This window comes from Bos taurus, chromosome 10 (genome assembly GCF_002263795.3).
Source record: "Bos taurus isolate L1 Dominette 01449 registration number 42190680 breed Hereford chromosome 10, ARS-UCD2.0, whole genome shotgun sequence".
In the NCBI taxonomy this organism is placed as follows: Eukaryota; Metazoa; Chordata; class Mammalia; order Artiodactyla; family Bovidae; genus Bos; species Bos taurus.
This window is the reverse complement of record NC_037337.1, coordinates 4,409,216-4,425,712: the sequence shown is the minus strand read 5'-3', so window position 1 is coordinate 4,425,712 and position 16,497 is coordinate 4,409,216. Positions and strand designations below refer to the sequence as shown.

Here is a 16,497-nt window from a genome sequence, read left to right as displayed (position 1 = left end):
GGGATTGAACCGGTGTCCCCTGCATTGCAAAGTGGATTCTTAGCCACTGAACCACCAATGTTTACTGTGTATCTTTATTCTCAGTTCTATGGTATTTGAGTATTTACATTGTCATCTTTACAGATACCTTTTACAAATACTGAGTATAATTCCCTGTGCTATATATAACAGGTCCTTGTGGATTATCTGATTTATGTAGAGTGTGTATTTGTTTATCCCAACCTCCTAGTTCTCTCCCCCATTCCACTTTCCTATTTCAAAACAGACCATGTTTGTTTTCTGTGTCTAGTGAGGTTTTTTTGGAAATGAGTTCACTTGCATTTATTTTTCCAGGCCAGAATACTGGAGTGGGTAGCCCTTGCCTTCTCCAGGGGAGTCTTCGCAACCCAGGGATCACACCCAGGTCTCCTGCATTGCAGGTAGATTCTTTACCAACTGAGCCACCAGGGAAGCCCTTAGATTCCACAGATAAGCAATATTATATGATATTTATCTTTGTCTGGCTTACTTCATTTAGTATGGTAATATCTAGGCCCATTTGTGTTCTTACAAATGGTATTTTGTCGTTCTTTTTAATGGCTAATATTCCATTGTATAAATGTACCACAACTTCTTTATCTGTTCATCTGTCAATGGACATCTAGGTTGCTTCCACGTCTTGGCTATTGTAAATAGTGCTGCAGTGAACTCTGGGGTTGAATCAGACCTATGTCCTCTACAAATTGTGACCTTCCTGGGTCTTGCTGTTCTCATCCAAAAATGAAGACGGTAATGCCTCCCTGGTAGGGTTATTTTGGGGGTTAAATTAAATAATACATGTGAGGTTCTCAAGTAGTGAGCAATGTATGACTTACCATACCACTTCTGTCCTACTGGAACTATTGTGGCCTATACACATTTACTTTGTAACATGGGAAGGGGCAGAGGGCAAATATAATCACCCACAATCTTGTTCTTAGAACCCTTGCAACTTGTAAGGAATAGGTTTTAAACAAAGAGGAAGCAAGATGCTGAGCCTTATTTCCATGTGCAGTTCTGTTCCCTTCCAGGCTCTGATCCTTGAGAAGCCTGTCCTAATCAGCCGATGCGTAGATTACGGGTGTGGGTTTTGGAGGAGGCTGGGGGCAGGGCCCATGACTAACAACGAGGTTGGACCATAGACTGGGAAAGTGGGAATGTGGAGTCTTGACGTGCCAGCTCTGAAGCCAGTTCAGGGGAATGGCCCTGAAGGGGAGGCCTTCAGTTGTGTGTTGTTGCTCCTCAGGCTCAGAAGAGGTAGGTAAATGTTGCATATATTTGCATTGGAGCAGGGTAACCCCTTTAACTCAGCCGTCTTCTAGAGCTCAGGATTGGCTGAATCATTTTGCCTAGCCTGGGAATACAGGCTGCTTGAAGCTGCTTAGACTGTTTCCCCTGAGAGGAGTGCTCATCTGCTATTCAGCTTCCCTGACTGGATTTTTGCCCTGAGTTCAGGGTTGCTTGCTGAACTTAATCTTCCAGTGCAGGTCAGGGCTGTTTTCCGCTTCAGTCCCAGGTCCTTCGCTTCTGCAGATCCCAAATTTAAAGCCTCAGTGGAGCCTTGGTGTGGGCCCAAACCTCCTGCCAGGGCCTCAGGCCTCCTGGTGTAAGGATGGAGAGAGATAGTTACAGAGACAACTTCCCTGGGTCCTCTCATCCCGTGCACTCATTTCTAAACCCCTGGCCTGTGTGGCTAGTGAGGTGAGCGTTAGCGTGTCTGCCCGAGGTGTCAGCCCTGAGTCTGGGCCTTTCCCCCTCATCACAGTCTTAGGTTCCTGGTCTCCTGTCATCTGATGGGCTGTCACTGAACACGACTGTGCCCTCTGTACTCGGGGGAAGGTCTGAAGGGGAGGAGGAAAGTTCAGCGAGCTGCCAAGCACCTGAAAAAGCAAAGCCGTAAAAATGAATATCGACATCTTTAAAGCAGTGACCAAAAGGAGTGAATACAGGAGAACCAGTGATTTTGTCCATGGAACTGATGTTTCTCAGGAGATTCCAAGGATGAAAACAATATTCTTATGTAAATTTGTATTCCAAGTCATATTTGGCAACCGGCATTGTCAATTAACACATTAAGTATGAGTTGGAGTAAACAATACTTGGAAGTGCCATTAATTAATACCTTAAGAGTGTAAAAATGACTCAATGAAAAGCTAAGTTAACCTGTGGAGAAAAATAAAAGACTCTGGTTCCCCCTCCTCTTTGCCAGTGTCCCAGCTTCCACATGGTTTACTCCATCTTCTGCCCTGGTTCACACCTCCCTCCCTTTCTGGCAGGAGTGAGAATAGTCCTGGGGGAAAAGAGCTCCTTTATTTGGTAGATCATTGCCTCCCGTCTCTCCAAATAGTCAGTTCTGAGTCATTTTACTCTGAGGTGAATAAATAGGAATGCTTTTTTTTTTTTTTTAAACAACAAAAACCTGCCTTTAAGCAGTTTCGTAATCTAATTGAAAATATTCCTTCCAGCCTTCCAGTTACCTCCTCCAAAAAACAGGTTGCAAACAAGGAAGTCCCTACAAACGAGCTTCTCCCAGGGGATTTCCGCGGTTACATTGAGACACATTACCAACTTTACAGTTGTTTTAAGTATATTTATAAATAAAAACACTGTCACACAAATCTAGAGTTATGTTGGGGTGATAGTTGTACAATTTTGCAACTATACTAAAAACTTGAATTGTACACCTTAAATGGGTAAATGTTATGATATATAAAATATAGCTCAATAAAGAATGAGCAAATGAAACCCCATAAGCGGCAATAACAAAATTCTATGATGACTTGGAATACTATTTGGCAGTCGATAATGTTGTAAGTGCGCATATCTTGCAAACTGAGCAATCCCTCTTCTATATTTGTACCCTAGAGAAGTTCCCACGAGTACCCAAAGATGCACATATGAGAAAGATGTCTCTTGTAATATTCTTTGAATAGTAAAAAATATATACATATTGGAAATAATCTAAATGTCCCTCAGTAGAACACAGAAATATGTGATGGGAGGTTCATACAGTTGAATACTATCAGATCAGATCAGATCAGATCAAATCAGTTGCTCAGTCATGTCTGACTCTGCGACCCCATGAATCACAGCACGCCAGGCCTCCCTGTCCATCACCAAATCCCGGAGTTCACCCAGACTCATGTCCATCGAGTCAGTGATGCCATCCAGCCATCTCATCCTCTGTCGTCCCCTTCTCCTCCTGCCCCCAATCCCTCCCAGCGTCAGAGTCTTTTCCAATGAGTCAACTCTTCACATGAGGTGGCCAAAGTACTGGAGTTTCAGCTTTAGCATCATTCATTGCAAAGAAATCCCAGGGCTGATCTTCAGAATGGACTGGTTGGATCTCCTTGCAGTCCAAGGGACTCTGAAGAGTCTTCTCCAACACCACAGTTCAAAAGCATCAATTCTTCGGTGCTCAGCCTTCTTCACAGTCCAACTCTCACATCCATACATGACCACAGGAGAAACCATAGCCTTGACTAGACAGACCTTTGTTGGCAAAGCACATTTAAAATAGAGCTACAAATATCAACATAGATACCTCCCAAAAACCTAATGTTGAGGAGGGTACAGTAAGCTGTAGAATAATATGGATAGTCTGATACAGTATGAGATGACACTAAATTTAATGGGGTTACACATGGATGATGGTTATTTTATTTTCCATGGCCTTGTGTGTGTTTGAATTAGTTGATAATCATTTTTTAAGTTAGCATATACTTACAGTCATGTTAAATGCTAGAGAATTTCCTTCCACATGCAAAGATTTGAGGAATGAAGAAAGGGGAAGACTCTACAGGGAAATCAGTGAAATCAATCATATGGCGGTACTAGTAGGTTTCATTTTTTATCACCTACTGTGTCAGACCCTTCATTATCTCCAGTGGTCCCCTGTTTCTAAATGGTTGGTCTGATTGTGTCCAGTACAAGTTCTGGGAAACTGAAGCTGGAGACGTAAGTCATTAGCCAAGATCAGGGGCTGGTAGTTAACGGAGTCTTGGGACTATCACACTGTCTGGCTCCAAGTCTTCGTCATTTTTAGGCTCCATAATGTGACTTCTTAATGGATCTGTCTGTTTTCTCAAGGTGGAGAATCTTAGGAGAGGTAGTTAGTACAAAGAGAAAATCATGACAGTTTCTAAGTAAAAACAAGAAATGACATGGTGAACCAGCCCTATTTTTAGTCTTCTTTGCCTGGTATGAGTAACTCCTGACTGGGAGTCAGGGAATCCGTGTCCCAACTCCACTGTGCTGCTGTCTAGCTCGTGTTTCCAGTCTTCAGTCTTTAGGATGGAAATTTTGTCCTGAGGTTTGTTTTAGACTTTGGTTTTGCTTTGATTTGTTTGCGTTCTTTGCTTGTGCTAGATGTTATATCGGAGAAAGCAATGGCACCCCACTCCAGCACTCTTGCCTGGAAAATCCCATGGACAGAGGAGCCTGGTAGGCTGCAGTCCATGGGGTCGATAGGAGTTGGACACGACTGAGCGACTTCACTTTCACTTTTCACTTTCATGCATTGGAGAAGGAAATGGCAACCCACTCCAGTGTTCTTGCCTGGAGAATCCCAGGGACGGGGAGCCTGGTGGGCTGCTGTCTATGGGGTTGCACAGAGTCGGACACGACTGAAGCGACTCAGCAGCAGCAGCAGCAGCAGATGTTATATATGTTAAATGAAATGCTGCTTTGATTTAGAGGGAAGAAAGAAAATGAGAGGGACTTCCCAGGCACTCCAGTGGTTAGGACTCTGTACTTCCACTGCAAGGGGCACAGGTTTGATTTCTGGTCAGTGAAGTAAGATCCTGCAAACCTTGCTATGTGGCCAATAAAAAATAAATAAATTTCCAAAAAGAAAAAAGAGAGGGACCCTATAAGTGGGAATCACATTTGTTTAAGGAAAATTAGTGTCACAAAGCTCTTGGACACATGTAGTTATGTTTTTGTGTGTGTGTCTTTAGAACAAAAAGGTGGTTCAGCAATGTATGAAACACTGACTAAAGGAGACAAATAGAGGACATTCACATACGCGTTTCATAAAGGCCTAGTTCTAACAAATTATTTTTGCAATGCTTAGACCATACTATAAAAGTGAAAATCGTGAAGTCATGTCAGACTCTTTTCAACCCCATGGACTATACAGTCCATGGAATTCCCCCTGCCAGAATACTGGAATGGGTAGCTGTTCCCTTCTCCAGGAGATCTTCCCAATCCAGGGATCAAACCCAGGTCTCCCATATCGCAGGCAGATTCTTCACCATCTGAGCCACCAGGAAAATCCAAGAATCCTGGAGTGGGTAGCCTATCCCTTCTCCAGCAGATCCTCCAGACCTAGAAAAATTATTAATACCATGAAACAGAATGCCGCACTTTTGATGAGATAGTGGCCTATAGAGACAAATTGGTGGTGTTCAGTTACTAAGTTGTGTCTGACTGTCTGCACCGTGAACTATAGCAGGCTCCACTCTGCTTAACTATCTCCCAGAGTTTGCTCAAATTCATGTCCATTGAGTCTAACCATCTCATCCTCTGTCGTCCCCTTCTCCTTCTGCCCTCAATCTTTCCCAGCATCAGGGTCTTTTCCAGTGGGTCAGCTCTTCTCATCAGGTGGCCAAAGTATTGGAGTTTCAGCTTCAACATCAGACCTTCCAATGAACATCCAGGACTGATCTCCTTTAGGATGGACTGCTTGGATCTCCTTGCAGTCCAAGAGTCTTCTCCAACACCACAGTTCAAAAGCATCAATTCTTTGGCACTCAGCTTTCTTTATAGTCTAACTCTCCCATCCATACATGACTACTGGAAAAACCATAGCCTTGACCAGACAGACCTTTGTCAGCAAAGTAATGTCTCTACTTTTTAATATGCTGTCTAGGTTGGTCATAACTTTCCTTCCAAGGAGTAAGCATCTTAATTTCATGGCTGCAATCACCATCTGCAGTGATTTTGGACACTGACAGAAGCAGAAGATATTAAGAAGAGGTGGCAAGAATACACAGAACTGTACAAAAAAGATCTTCATGATCCAGATAATCACGATGGTGTGATCACTCACCTAGAGCCAGACATCCTGGAATGTGAAGTCAAGTGGGCCTTAGGAAGCATCACTACAAACAAAGCTAGTGGAGGTGATGGAATTCCAGTTGAGCTATTTCAAATCCTCAAAGATGATGCTGTGAAAGTGCTGTACTCTATATGTCAGCAAATTTGGAAAACTCAGCAGTGGCCACAGGACTGGAAAAGGTCAGTTTTCATTCCAATCCCAAAGAAAGGCAATCCCAAAGAATGTTCAAACTACCGCACAATTGCACTCATCTCACACAGTAGCAAAGTAATGCTCAAAATTCTCCAAGCCAGGCTTCAACAGTATGTGAACTATGAACTTCCTGATGTTCAAGCTGGATTTAGAAAAGGCAGAGGAACCAGAGATCAAATTGCCAACATCTGCTGGATCATCGAAAAAGCAAGAGAATTTCAGAAAAACATCTATTTCTGCTTTATTGACTATGCCAAAGCCTTTGACTGTGTGGATCACAATAAACTGTGGAAAATTCTGAAAGAGATGGGAATACCAGACCACCAGAGCTGCCTCTTGAAAAGCCTGTATGCAGGTCAGGAAGCAATAGTTAGAACTGGACATGGAACAACAGACTGGTTCCAAATAGGAAAAGGAGTACATCAAGGCTGTATATTGTCACCCTGCTTATTTAACTTATATGCAGAGTACATCATGAGAAACGCTGGGCTGGAAGAAGCATAAGCTGGAATCAAGATTGCCAGGAGAAATATCAATAACCTCAGATATGCAGATGACACCACCCTTATGGCAGAAAATGGCAACCCACTCCAGTACTCTTGCCTAGAAAATCCCATGGACAGAGGAGCATGATGTCCATGGGGTCACAAAGAGTCGGACACAACTGAGTGACTTCACTTTTACTTTTTCACTTTATGGCAGAAAGTAAAGAACTAAAGAGCCTCTTGATGAAAGTGAAAGAGGAGAGTGAAAACGTTGGCTTAAAGTTCAACAGTGAGAAAAGTAAGATCTATTCCTATCACTTCATGGCAAACAGATGGGGAAACAGTGACAGACTTTATTTTTTGGGGCTCCAAAATCACTGCAGATGATGACTGCAGCCATATAATTAAAAGACTACATCTTAGATTTGTTGTAATGAATGGGTTAAATACAGGTAAAGTGCTTCAGAGAGGAGGATAACACTTTCATCCTGACTTAGCCCACTATTCATGGCTGATGGATAAGCTATTCAGTAAGCGCATAGATCCAGATCTTGACTGTTGTGTTTTTTCCCTTCCAGACCATATGGGTTCACTTTCCTTTGTAAGGAACAATCCATCTGCCACTTAAACAAGAACAGATGTATTGCTTTCAACTTAAAAAAAGACATCTGTAAAGAGGAACTCCATCTTTATGGGCCTCATCTCCTTGCCTCCTCCAGCCCTGCCTTGATGGTTGTCAGACATCCAGTCACTAGAGTGGAGCCAAGGGAGAGAACTCAGAGGCAGTGCTCTAAAGGGGATGTGACATAAGAACCAGTAGTTAATGACCTTGGGAACTCCATTACTTTCTTTCACTGTGTCTTACGTAGCTAGAGAACAGGAAGCTTCCCAGCCATTCATTCATTGGTCAGTCTCGGTGTGCATTGCAGTAGCTTTTTCATTTCTCTCTTCAAGCAAGGAGATGAAAGTGAGGGCAGTTTGAGGCCTGATTGTGGCAATTTGAGCCATTGGGGAAGTTCTGGGATTGGTTAGTGTTCTGCGACATGGTTAGTGTGACAGTCGCTCAGTCATGTCTGACTCTTTGAGACCCCATGACTGTAGCCCACCAGGCTCCTCTGCCCATGGGGATTCTTTAGGAAAGAATACTGGAGTGGGTTGCCTTGCCCTTCTCCAGGAGATCTTCCCAATCCAGGGGTCAACTCAGGTCTCCTGCATTGCAGGTGGATTCTTTACTGTCTGAGCTATCAGGGAAGCCCTAATGTATAATATAAACATAATTAACACTGCTTTATATTATATATGAAGCCCTATGGTTGGTATGGGGACTAGATAATTCAGACTGCCTGACAGTTGAGGGCTTTGGGGAAAAATAGGTCGTGATTACTGACCTTTTGCTAAAATATTTCCTTTATTTTTCTTGGGACTAACTCATTAGGACCCAAGCTGTTTTCTGTGATTATAACAACCTACTCAACTTTAGAAATTTAATGTAGTTCTATTTAATTTTTAGGATAGTATGTTCAAATGCTTAACAATTCAGAAGTTTCTATGAAGCAGTCCAGTTTCCATTTTCAAAGTCAATTAATATTACCAGCTCATTTGTGTTCTCTTCCAGAGATACTTGATACATATGCAATCAATAACACATGTGCATATGTAAATGATTTTATGTCTATCTATCCATACCCAGTAATCAATCTATCTCAGCAGTCATCCCATCTCAATACATGGGGAGCTTTCTCCTTTTGTTCTTCTTTTTGACTGTCTTAATATTTCATTGCTTCAGTGTATCATTTATTTTAACCAGGCCCTGTTGATGGACTTTTAGGTTGTTTTCAATCTTTGCATTACAATGCTCCTATAATGAACAAACTTCTATGTATATGAAATTTTGTACAAGTGTGAATGACTATATCAGTAAGGTAAAAGAGTAGTAGACTTGCTGGGTTAATAAACATACGCATATGGACTTTGGTAGATTTTGTACTGTTAAAGTGCTCTTCACAAAGGTAGCATCAATTTATACTACCACTGTTTTCTCAGACTCTGCTAAGAAAATGTCACTAAATGCATTCATCTTTGCCAATCTAATAAGTAAAAAATAACATCTCAAAAAAAATAATATCCAGGTATAAATTGCCATTTTTCAAAAAGTGAGGATGAACATCTTTTCATAGGTCTAAGACAGAGGATGAGATGGTTGGATTGCATCACCAACTCAAATGACATGAATTTGGGTAAACTTTGGGAGTTGGTGATGGATAGCGAGGCCTGGCGTGCTGCAGTCCTTGGGGTCACAAAGAGTAGGACATGACCGAGTGACTGAACTGAACTGAATTGAAGAGCCGGGGGTATTCCCTTTTCTGTGGACTATCTGTGTACACCTTTTGCTCAAATTTCTATTGAGTTATTGGTCTTTTCACATGGATTTAATAGGAGATCTTCATGTGTGGGATACATTAGCCATTGTCTGTGACTTAAGCTGCAAATATTTTTCTGAATGTTGGTTTTACTTTGCTTTTTTCCATGGATATATTTTTTATTTGAAAATAATAGAATTTATCATTATCTTTTATCTGGTCTTTTTTTTTTCTTTTTTTATGCTTAGGACGGATTCCTAAGATGTAAAGATTATTAAAGATTATACTCTGGTTTCTTCTAATACTTCTGTGGTTTTGTTGTTTACATTATAATCTTTGACCACTACAGAATTTATTTTGGTGTAAAGTATAAGATGTTGGTGTAATTACCTTTTTTTCTAGCTGCTCTAGCACCATTTTGTGATAATCTGTCTTTCCCCAATAGTTTTAAATTCACCTTTATCATATATTAAGTGTTCATGTGTGTATTTTGGGTCTGCTCCTGGACTTCATATTATTTCCTATTAAGCTGTGACTCTGTTCATGCATACTTATAATACTTTTTTATGGTAATATTTTGTGTTTTATTTTACATATATGACGTTGTATACAACATTCTGTAACTTACTTTTTTCATTCAATATTTTGTTTTCACAGATAGCTAGTGGGAACCTGCTGTATAGCACAGGGAGCTCAGCTTAGAGTTCTGTGGTGACCTAGATGGGGGTGATGGCAGGAGGGAAGTCCAAGAGGGAGGGAATATATGCATGCATATAGCTGATTCACTTTGTTGTACAGCAGAAATTAACACACAATTGTAAAGCAACTATACCCCAACGAGGAAAAATACATGGTTTCAAGATCTATTCACGTTGACCCATGTAAACCTAGTTCATTGATTTTTGACTGGTGAACAGTATTCTTCACTGTATAAGCATACTTAAATGTACAATACTGTATGTATCAAATGCATTAGTTGATGCAAATTTGCACAGTTGAGTTTCTGGCTGATAGGGAATCTTTGTAGTGCTTGCCTATACTCAGGGAACAGACAGCATTTCTAGGTGAGTATAATGAGAAAAAATTGTCAGTTTGTCCTTCCCACCATCCATATCTGACATGATAGCAAAGTGTCCAGTCACTTAATGGGTCAAGTTAAATACCTCCTGAATCTGACATCACAGTAAGTGGCACAGAGGAAACTTGGTCTAGGCTAAGACTCCTAAAGAGGTAACCGAAAGGATTGCCATCTCTCCTTGAGAAAGAACACACAGAGGAATAAAGAAAGAAGCACGCCCACTCTGACTAGAATGAAGATTTAACACAAAATAATTCTTCTCTGAACAGTAATGTCAGGAAATTGCATTCTCATTTCTGAGCTTCTAGAAATGGATCAGGAAGTTTCTACAGTATTTTAAAAGATTTTGAAATTGACCTGGGATGGAAGAAGATAGCAAAGTCTGCTTCTGTAGCCATTATCCTCTGCCTCCTTGAACTTGAAGCACCTAAATGCTCATTAGCTAGTGTCTTAACTTGGTGGGAAGGAGAAATCAGAAAGAGAAGAAAGAAGCCTCCTTGTGGGAGAACTGGGTGTCATTATCCAAGATCTTGTCTCAAGTCGATGAAGGCCAGCTGCAGTGTGTCCTCCTGGGACCCAGACACTGGGCCGGATCTGGCCAACTGTCCACATTCTCTGACATCCAAGTTGAACTGCTGTAATGTTTCCAAGGTGAGCTGCCGTTCTTCAGCTTCCAGCAAAAGTTGCATCAAAGAAGTGGCTAAATGCTTGCAAGCTGACATACATGCAGTCTGGACCACCTTTCCGGGAAGGTGTGTGAATACAGCAAAGGTGCTATGTAGAAAGGCAGTGAGGTCTACTAGGTAATCACTTGCTTTGCTGCCCAAATCTCCTGTCATCCAGTCATAGCAACCAGCTGTAGAAACTGGTCAATTTCCTGGTTTAAGTTGGTATAAATCTCTTCTTCAGCTGTATGTCTGGCAACCTTACAAGTCACGGTGCCATACAGCTTGGTAGCATGAACTATCCCTGGAAGCACATTAGTGATATTGGTTATAAATTCTTCCAAGTACTTACAGGATTTCTCCAGGTGTGTTGTATTGATAATAATCTGGACAAGCTCAGTAAGTCCAATATTCTGCCTTTTAATGACATTCTGCAGAGAGTTGCTTAGAGTCCTAGTCAGCAACAGGTCTATAGATTTGCGAATCACGTCATCAACTTCAGCTGAGCTCAGATGAAGTTCTGAAAACTTCAGACAGGTGTAGATAAATTCTTTAATTTGGCTGTACGCTTTTGGCACAAATTCAAAAAATGGAAACTTTTGGAAATGGTTGCTTTTCCAGCTCTGTATCTTGGAATGGGAATTGTCCTACCATCTTTTTATACATCTCAGGACTGTAGTTGTCAGAATCAAGTATGTTTCTGAAAATACTCGACCACTTCTTCAGCAAAGTTTAACTAGTCTCTGATTTCTGGCAGCATGTCAAAAAACTGATTTACAGGAAAACCATACACCTGAAGTGTCAACAAAAAGCATAGTGAGGTTCTTAAAATCTAACATGAGGTTTGGATCAGAGCAGTAAGACGAGTGAGTATGGAGTGCTGCAATGGTTTTTGAAAGTGCCATTTCCCACAGTTCACCAATGTGGGCTCTATTTACTAAGTCTTGCATTGTATGTAAAATGTGATCTTCACAAAAGAAAAAAAAAGCCGACAATTTGATTAAAATATTTCCTGTAGCCATCTAAAGTTTTATGCATGTTAGACAGAGGCTGGAGCACCAAACAAGCCTGTTTTCGCCTCTGTTTTCCGTAGTAGTTCTCAAATGTTTCCCAAGCCCAGGACACAATATGTGTAGACATTGAGAAACAGGAGAGAAATCAACCATATCTTGGGTCCCTTCATCATCTTCCTCATCTTCAACATCCAGAATTCCTGAATCCTGTTCAGACTTGGGGCTAGTGCTTTCTATCTCTGTATCCAAAAATTGTATATGCTTCTTTCTTAGATTTTTCTGTTCTGGGTTGTTTCAAGATATTATCCAGGTTTCTTTTTTGTTGAGCTTGCTTCATGGCAGTCTCTCCAATTTTGTCTGAATGTTGTGAATACTCTCCAGAAAGTCTTTGAGATCAAACATAGACACATTCTTAAGTTTCTTCTTGAAGCTTGGGGATATTGTCTACCCTCACCTTGCAGAATCGATAGTGGCTTACTTGAGGCAGACAGGTATGTTCTACCTATATTCCAGAGTTTTCAGTTCAGGATAACGCCTTTTAGTTTTCATCTGGTCCCTCAGTTTGCTATACATCTCCAGGACTAGAAGACACAAAATTAATTTATCAACAGTGGCAGAAATATTTCTGTGTTGTAGTTGAAACTGCTTCAGCTCTTCCATTGCTATTACCAGTTCCTTTCCCTCATGTTGTAGTTTTCTATTCATATCTGTCACTTGATGTTTGAGTTCCTGGGCTTCTCCTCTCACTTTCAGCAGTTCTACTATAGAGTCCACAAAGCCCTAATAAATGAAAGTTGCACAATTTCTCGGTCATGATTGCAGATGTGAGTTTCAAGCTTCTCCATGAATGGTCCATGTTCTTTACCATCATCAACAGACCTGAGTGTGGGCTGGATGTGGGCCATGCGGGTGCTCTGGATCTCTCTCTCTCTCTCTTTTTTTTTTTTTTGGCTTCACAGTGGTTTAACATGAACAGAGTTGAATATGACATTGTCTGACAGAAGAATGAACATCTTGCTGAATAAAAGCCCCGAGTCAGGATATATACACAGCAAAAATGGGGCCTCAAGGCTCTCAGCACTTGTACACAATGAAAGAAGGAATCTTTAAAAACAAATAGTCAATAACAGATACAGATGAAAAAGGCAGCAACACCACCAACAATGGAAAGGTGGGAAAGGGAGCAGAGCTTCTCTCTAGGGGCTGCTTAGGCCCTGAAGCCAGAGAGCTGGTATGTCTCAGGGAACGTCAACATTTAGATGGACATAAACCCCATATTAAAATTCAATCCTTAATCTCTCTGTTCAGGGTCTTGTCAGAATCAGTAATCCTTTTCCCCAAGACTATATAAAGAAGTCCAATCCTTCCATGATAGGAAGTCTAATAAGCAAAGAGCCCCCACTTTTGACCTGACACCAGAGTTAACCTGCTCCCATCCCACAACTTGGGATAGACTTCGGGCCCCAGCAATCCAATGACCACCTCCCAGAGAGAAGCCCAGGAAAGCTGCCAGCCTCAAGAAGCTGCTTCAGACTCTAAGATTTAGCAAATCTATACCCAGCTGCTAACCCTAGCTCAGCATCTGGGGAGAACGCTGGGCTTCCATGGGAAACAAGTACTGCTGCTAAGTCGCTTCAGTTGTGTCCGACTCTGTGCGACCCCATAGATGGCAGCCCACCAGGCTCCACCGTCCCTGGGATTCTCCAGGCAAGAACACTGGAGTGGGTTGCCATTTCCTTCTCCAATGCATGAAAGTGAAAAGTGAAAGTGAAGTCACTCAGTCGTGCCCGACTCCCAGCCATCCCATGGACTGCAGCCCACCAGGCTCCTCCGTCCATGGGATTTTCCAGGCAAGAGTGCTGGAGTGGGGTGCCATTGCCTTCTCCCGGAAAGAAGTACAGGCAGTCCAATAACCCTGTGACCAAGCTGGGGAGGGCAGTGACACATCTTGCCCCTAAGCCTCATTCAACAGCTCAAAGTGCTTAGGAGAAGTCAGACTGTGGTTTGTTCATGTGTTTCTACCTTGTGGCAGCACTAAATAGTATGGGGGAGGGGAGGGAGAATGGAAGGAAGAGAGTAGTGATGTTCTTCCCTACCACTGGGAGGTACCTAGAAAATGATCCACTCCCACACTTCAAGGAGTTAATCTGGCAGTAGTGAGTTTCCCCCTCAAGGTGGCCCTCAAGCCACCAAACCTGCAGAGCTAACCCGTAAAAGTAGCAAGGGCTTGGGGAGTGAGAGCTGCTGGCGCAGCCCATACTGACTCATCTGCTGGTGAGCAAGAAAGAGGCAGCCAGAGTGGAGAGCCACAAAGGAGGGGCTAGGCAACAGGATCTCCCTGACTTTCCTGTGGCTTTCTTCTGATTCTGAAGCTGCCATGATGATGGGCTCAAAACACCCACACACCTTGCTCCATACAACAGACTGCTTGCTGCTGCTGTGTCGCTTCAGTCTTGTCCAACTCTGTGTGACCCCATGGACTGCAGCCTATCAGGCTTCTCCATCCATGGGATTCTCCAGGCAAGAACACTGGAGTGGGTTGCCATTTCCTTCTCCAATGCATGAAAGTGGAAAGTGAAAGTGAAGTCACTCAGTCGTGTCCGACTCTTCGTGACCCCATGGACTGAAGCCTACCAGGCTCCTCCATCCATGGGATTTTCCAGGCAACAGTACTGGAGTGGGGTGCCATTGCCTTCTCCCAACAGACTGCTTAGACTCTAGAATTACTGCCATGAAAAGCAACAAGGGAGAAAGTATAGCAAAAGAATTGGCCTAGAGAAAATGAGAGCTTCAGAGGTATCTTCCACCTTTCCCAAAAGAAAAAGGTCATGCAGGTAGGAAAGGCAGGGTCTTTCCCTGCTCAGCATTCCTGGTTAAACCTGAGTAAGAAAAGACTCCTGGACTTGCAGTATCAATATGTATCCAAGTGCCCACCAGCACAAGACCCCCCACCCCCAGGTTAGCCTTCTGGTATGGGTAAATGCCCAAGAAATTGCCTTCCAGTCCAGTAACCCCATCCACTCCCCAACCCCAAGCAGAGGGCATCTGCCTGTGGTTTCCCACGTCCCCTCAGAGAAGAGGATCCTAGTAGAGTGCCCACGGTATAGTCAGGTACCAAGGGACACAACACCAGACAGTCTATTAGACCAGGGGATGGGCAGACGACTTCGGATCAGAGAGAGAGAGAGGCTTCGTGCAAAAACCAATGTCAGTTCAGCAGGAAAGCAGAGGGCAAGTGGTGAGAGGGGCTCCTACTGGCGCACCTTCCCGGGGATGTAGTTCCTGTCAGTTGCCTCCTCCTGCAGGAACATGTGTAGGCAGCATTCTGAGCCAGTGGGTGCCCAGCAGTTTTGTTAATAAACTATTGCAGGCCCTGCCTCCTTTCTTCAATAAAGGTCTCCTCAAAGATCCCTTCGTCTCCTCGGATAGGGTGCTGCCGCTTCAAGGCTTTCCCAGGGAGTGGTGGTACTACAATCTTGCTATCTCGCTGCAGCTCATTTTTTAGCCACTCAAAGTCACTGTAGCGTCGTCGTACAAGGGACTGCTTCAGTTTGAAGGAATGCTTCAGTTCGTCCGCATGCGAACCTCACAGGCGGTGAGGCGCGCGGCCCAGGCCCACCGTCTGTGGACTAAACATGGCGGTCTCCAGGAAGTCACTCGGAGGCCCGTAAGCGTCAGGCAGGTCCTCCTGCGGCTTCGAGTAAAGGCCCGGAGCGTTAGCTGCTGCCGTGTCTGACATCTTTCCGAAGGAGAGAACGGGAAAGGGGAAGGGGGCGGGGGACAGAGGCCGAAGGCAGGAGCCTGCTCTGGAACTCCTGAAGAACCCGTTTGAGCTCCGCCACCTTACCGAGCTCCGCCACCTTACCCCGCTCCACAGACTGGGGGAGCCCCACACCGCGTCCCCTCCTGCTGCGCTCGGCTTTCACTCCCTCAGTCTCCTCTCTCCCTCCAGGCTCCAGAGGCTCCTCAGCCTCCGGCCACCTGCAGGACGACTTTCATGCGGTTTTAATTATTGTCACCTTATAATATGCTTTAATATCTAAACAGGCTAGTCATCCTTTTCACTCTTTAAGAATTTTCTTTTCCTATACTATCAAATTTCATATGAATATGAAATACTAATTAACATATTGTTATTAAAATATGTATATATTACTTCAAAAATCCTTTTGTTACTTTTATTAGGACTGCCTTACAGTATGGCTTAGTTTACAAAGATTTGATATCTTTCTTTGCACTATTGCTGGTTTACAATGGTTGCTGGTGCTGCTGCTGCTAAGTCGCTTCAGTCGTGTCCGACTCTGTGCGACCCCATAGACGGCAGCCCACCAGGCTCAGGCTCCTCCGTCCATGGGATTTTCCAGGCAAGAGTACTGGAGTGGGGTGCCACTTAGTTTCTTACATATATATAGACAATATATATGTATTCAGATACATATATATATATATTCCTTTTCAGATTCTTTTCCATTGAGAGTTTCCGGTTAATAGGTACACACTACTACTATATATAAGATGGATAAGCAACAAGGACTACTGTATAGCAGGGGATATTATATTTAATATCTTAATAATAACTTACTATCTTAATAATAACCTATGAGATAGTATATTTAATATCTTAA

The 16,497-nt window shown here is 43.0% G+C and overlaps 2 pseudogenes; both read right to left on the bottom strand.

Moving 5' to 3' along the window:
* Positions 1–10,418: 10,418 nt before the first annotated feature.
* Positions 10,419–15,480, bottom strand: LOC780975 (exocyst complex component 6B-like; annotated as a pseudogene).
* LOC107132809 (sorting nexin-12-like) lies at positions 15,063–15,705 on the bottom strand (annotated as a pseudogene).
* Positions 15,706–16,497: the final 792 nt, after the last annotated feature.